At 37.6% G+C, this 6000-nt stretch overlaps 1 pseudogene; it reads left to right on the forward strand.

Annotated features, from left to right (window-relative positions):
• LOC135208482 (uncharacterized) overlaps positions 1 to 5631 on the forward strand; it is a 34922-nt pseudogene extending 29291 nt beyond the window's left edge.
• Positions 5632 to 6000: the final 369 nt, after the last annotated feature.

Raw genomic sequence — 6000 nt, forward strand, 5'->3', positions numbered from 1 at the left:
TAAAAGCATTGATCAGTCTATTATCCTGAGAATATCATTTTACAACGACCTCACTAGATGGAAGAAAAAAAAATGGCTTAAATATTTCTTTCGAACATCGTATCCATACTTTTTTGAAAGCTAATATTTCAGTTTCTCTTTATTTATAGTATCCTTCGTTTACGTTACAGTTATATTAAGATATTTAGTTATTATTATTTTTCAACCCGAAAATCCGTCAAGTCTTAATCTGGAACTTTTTGAAAAAAAGATATAACCCAGAACAAGGTCTGTGATTTTGTATTTGTTGACCACGAATAAGTGGTTGAGCTTAACTGATGATTATTTATTGCAAGAGTCGCTAACGATTTTCATGTATCTCATTTGTCAGCGGATTTGTAACGATCAAATCTAACGCGAAATCGCTGTGAGGTCCTATGCTTGAGCTATCTACCTCCTCGTCCGCTTAATCGTCCGTGAAATGACTTATTGCATCTCTTGTTTGCGTTTAATTTTGGAACGAATAATTATTGCGTCATCATTGCGTTCTGTGTCCTCGGCAGATATGCTGATGTGATAAAATAGAAAAGCATGTAATATCGTGGAGGAAAAGGAGATGATGTTATTACTAATATCGTGAGGGAAAAAATTATTTTATTCGTAATATCGCGAAGGACAAGTAGATGATTTTATTATTGCTATCGTGAAGGAAAATTGATTATTTTATTAATATCGTGAGGGAAAAGTAGATGAATTTATTAATAATATCGCGAAGAAAAAGTAAATGATTTTATTAATAATATCGTGAAGGAAAAGTAGATGATTTTATTAATAATATCACGAAGGAAAAGTAGATGATTTTATTACTAATATCGCGAAGGACAAGTAGATTATTTTATTACTAATATCCTTAAGAAAAGTAGATGATTTTATCATTTTGACTTGAGTGAGGCCGTTCACATGGGACTAACTAAAAAAAAACCTTATTTTGCAAAGAAAGCTTCTGCTTGAAGAATGACTGCTAATAGTCTGAAGCAAATGAGAAAATGGAGCCGAAGGAATAAACAATTCATTAACAGTCATTCTTCAAGCAGAAGCTTTCTTTGCAAAATAAGGTTTTTTTTTAGTTAGTCCCATGTGAACGGCCTCACTCAAGTCAAAATGATAAAATCATCTACTTTTCTTAAGGATATTAGTAATAAAATAATCTACTTGTCCTTCGCGATATTAGTAATAAAATGACATATTACATATTATTGCATCACTTTGAGACTTACTCTCAGACTTACCCAACCAGGTAAAATAGACTGTTGGAGAAACTAGAGGAAGACTTAGACTATTACGGCGCCATCATCCTGTTGCCTAACGATTTGGGAACCTTACGAATAGAGCCAACTTACTCCATCCGCTCTTGCGCCCCATTGTGACCCGTTGAAAGCAATAATCGTCTCTCCTCAACGCAGAGGAGACAGAAGAAAGGAAAGGAGATACATTTCAATGGCGTATCCAAGTAAATTAGCGACTAAAGGACGTGATAATATCATGACGCATGCGCGTGTGTTCCAAAGACGAGTCTCTAATCGACTTTTCAAGTGGCATTCACTTCAATTACTTATTCCGGAGAACGTTGCTTCCCTTTGAAGTAAATGTGCAATTAACTATTACATTTTGAAATACGCTGGTGTTGATGCTGATGAAATGGTATCAGACTTCGTGTAAGAGAAATTATTACTGATACTCATCGAAAGCGACTCGCTCGTACCACTGCAAGATTTATAAGGTGGGTAGATGCTTCTTGGGAAAGACATTAGAGTCATCAATGTATTGAGTGCACATTGTTTAGAGATACAAATAGTAATTACGATAAGCATGGAAAGCAGCAGAGAGATAAGGCAGGGAGGGATGCTTCAAGCATCGCGCAAGATTGAAGAATAAGAGGTACTGCCCATTTTACAGGGTGTTCATAAAGTCCCAGTACCATTACAAGTATTTAATCGCTGTAATGAGAGCTGGTAGAGTGTCCCGTCTTGGCTAGTGTCTATTTATGTATGCGCCTTCAGATTCGTTCATGTGTGGGGAAATCGTTTTTTTTTTTTTTTTTTTCTTTTAATCATTTTCACTGGTTCGTGATCTCAGGACTAGGCCTTGTAGAAGTCACATTTAATTTCAGTGTATATTTATGTCTGCTCCTTCAGATTCTATCATGGAGGTCTATCCTGAAGTTCTTATTCTCTCTCTCACCCCCAGCCACTGTGCGGAGGTCCCCATTCTCCCCTCGTCTCGGGAAAAGGAACGATGTCCAATACGGCGTCTTATACGACGACGATGACGACTACTACCCAGACGCTGGTGACGTAAGCGACGACGACTCGGATAACGATCTCGAGGAGGGTTTTGCGATCTCTGACTACTCGGAAGATGGGCTTTCACCACCCCAGAGGCTGTCTCTCAGGTCAGCTCTGATTCCACGCTTGGGAAAGAGGGATTTCGCCTTTTCCCCAAGACTCGGCAAGAGAGGAGATTTTGCCTTCTCCCCGAGGCTGGGCAAGAAGGCCGACTTCGCCTTCTCCCCTAGACTCGGCAAACGCGGAGACTTCGCCTTTTCCCCCAGACTAGGCAAGAGGGCCGACTTCGCCTTCTCTCCCAGACTAGGCAAGCGTGGAGACTTCGCCTTCTCCCCAAGACTCGGCAGAGCGGAAGACTTCGCCTTCTCCCGACCCCTAAGGCAAGCGTGAGGAACTTTTTAAGCCTTTCTCCCAAATTAGGCAAGAGGGGCGACTTCGCCTTCTCTCCCAGACTAGGCAAGAGGGCCGACTTCCCATTCAAGCCTAGAACAGGAAAGAGGGCGAATGCGTTTAGTCCCGGCTGGGCAAGAGAGACCAGACTTCCTCTTCCCCATCATCAGCGTCTTCTTCTTCTTCAGAGGATACCTGGAGGCCAAACACCGCCCAGGTGCACCAGCGCTCGGTAGCATTCAGTCCGCGATTGGGTTAAGTAGTAAGTCCGCCTCGTCTCAATGCCGAAATAAGGGACGACGTCTCTCACTCACCCTGAACCATTATCCTTATCCCTGATTTGTTAACGTCCTGCGTATGACCCTATTCAGAGACTTCTATTTAATGTACCTACAAGACAAAAAAAATGATAGCAAATGTTGTTACTAACCTTAGCAAGTGGCTGCTGAGTTTGTGATCGCTGTTGAATAAAATGAATGTTCATCGGTCTTTATATATGCTGACTTACCATTTATTATATCGAAAATGCCCTCAAATAGGCATAAATAGGCCCAAATGCAAGTAAGGTCAAGGGATCTTTACATTACAATGAGGCCCCATTGTTGTTTTTTTTTGTACCATTAATGAGAACAGTGCTGGACTATTTATTTTTTACTTATAGCAGCAACAGAAAAGGGAAAATCAGTATATCAAGGATAATTATAACTAGGTCTCTACTTTTCTAAAGGTAAGATTCAATGTTTCATTTATTTAACATTCCTCTTGTCATCCCATGTAACCCGCTCTCTACAAAAGGTATATCTCACAGATTCCTGATAAATATCTATTCATTAAAACTATGATAGAGATCTCTTTAGTTAGGTTTGCCTACGATTAGCATTTTTTTTTTAAATTTGCCGTGCGATTATTTATTGACCATTACTGAAGCATACGACAGACCTTAGGAATTTGGTTAGAACGGCAGGAGGTCACAACGAGACCTAAAAAGCCAGGAAAGTGAGTCGTCGTTGACCAATCATTATCAGCTTGGTTTTCTCATTAGCGGATCGAGAAGATTAATCTATTTCCTCATTCAATTTTTTTATTTGTTAACCACCAATAAATTTGTAAAGATTCTTCATGATGTGAGCTTGATCATACAGGCCGACTCTTAAATAATTCCCATTCGTTATTTCGCATTGATTTAATAGCATTTCATATACCCAATTTTGTCTTCGAAGGTAAAGGGATGTTTTAGTATCTCAGAAGATATTTGCCATATCATTGAATATATTTAAAAAAAAAAAAATTTTTGTTGTTTGGAACAGTTCTTATGAATGTTTTTATGTCTGGGTTAAAAGAGAGCGCCATACTCTTGCAAAGCCATTCCTTGGATATCAAGTTATGGTAATTTCATAAGAGTTTATGTTATTTCCTAAAGACAGACAGACGTTGCGAATTTTTGTGACTGGCTAAAAACGGTGCTTAGAGACCAGTGTCATTTTCTTATATCAGTTGAGAAGGCTCGAATTGGCGGCTGCTGATCCGAATGGCAAAGACCTACGAGTGGAATTAACGTTAATGTCAGTAACGAGAGAATTACCCGCTTTATGTATTAACCGTATCTATCCGTTCAGGGCGATATTTATAGTACGTTCAGTAAGTAATAGCTACAACTGTCGGTCGGTCCTAATCAAATCAGAATTAAGCATAAATACCGGTACGAGGAATTGTCACTAATATTCAGGATGTATGAACATTTGTATGACACAAACTTAGAAGTTCAACGTAAGGATAGATATGCGATCTTTAGGAATACAAAGGAATACTTTAAAAATTAGTTATTCGTAAGCAATGGTTGTTGTTCCTCAGCTCACGGGAAGTCTAAAGCTGGTATCACACTAGTCATTTCTAGCTTGCGGTTTTGGCCAGATTCAGCTGATGCTCGCGAGCAAGTGTTGTATCGTCACACTGATATCATCATGGTACCCAGAAATTGTCGGACTGTTGCAAGATGTGCTGCAGTGATATGTTTTCTCGGAGTAACAAAAAAACCTTTTGGGTTCGAGAGTGGCTCAGGAGAAGAGAAGCCAAAGGTCTGAGAGTACGTCCTATCAGCAGCAGCCATCTTGTTTGTTTACAGTACGCGGTCGCTCGCGGTTCGTGCTCGCTGCTCCCCGTCCAGACGGGAAGCTAAAACCTCGAGCTAAAAGCTCCCGGTTTTCCATTTTCGGCAGCAACGGCTTGCTGCTGGAGAAAAAAAAGGCCTAGTGTGAGGCCACCTTAAGAATCATCAGGACAACGTGATAGAAAACGCATACTCTAATATGAAATTACTTGATTTAATGAACTGAGATCACCTACAGAGGTAATTTATTTATTTATTTATTTATTTATATTTTGTTAAATATGGTGGTTGATTGATACGGTATTATAGATTATTGAAGAAGAAGACGAACTCAAACTATAGAATTAAATGGAATGTAATGGTACTACAGAGATTCATATAAAAGTATAAACTTAGGAAAAAAGAACCTCACTGGAATCGAAGGATGAGGAGAAAAGACCTGACTAGAGACGGAGATTGAGTAAAAAAAATTAAAAAAAAACTCAGCGGATAGGATGATCCCGACTAAGGAGAATGGAGGAGGCCTCCTTGGTTGGTAGAATCCTATCGAAGTTCCTTCCCTTCCCCATTTTATTCTTCTCGTTTTTTTTATCTGATTCTGTACTGAAATTCCTCCCCTGTTCCCATCCCTTCAGAAGTGGCTCGAGTAACAAATATATCGATGTCAAATATTCCAGCCTTAGACTTTTTAGTTAGCAGGTTTCCTGTTGCTTGAAGAAAGTGGAAGATGAAGAGAGTATACAGTCTGCTCTCGGTATTGTGGATTATATAAGAATCTGGATGCATGTGTATATTGTGCGTAGACATTATATATATTATATATATATATATATATATATATATATATATTCTTTATATATTATATATCCCATACTACATACATATATATATAATATCTATATATATCTATATATATATATATATATATTTATATATTTTATTTATATAATTAATAAATATTAATTATAATAAATAATTAATTAAATAAATAATACATATATCTTTAATATATATATAATATATATTATTATATATATAAATATTTATAATATATATTATTTATATTTAATTAATAAATATTTTCACAAGCACGAGAAGCAAATTGCAGAACATCTGAAAAAAATAAGAGTCGTATTGTTCAGTGATATTGTTTATCATTCCCATCTCTTGTAATGTACA

This window comes from Macrobrachium nipponense, chromosome 35 (assembly GCF_015104395.2).
Source record: "Macrobrachium nipponense isolate FS-2020 chromosome 35, ASM1510439v2, whole genome shotgun sequence".
Taxonomy (NCBI): domain Eukaryota; kingdom Metazoa; phylum Arthropoda; class Malacostraca; order Decapoda; family Palaemonidae; genus Macrobrachium; species Macrobrachium nipponense.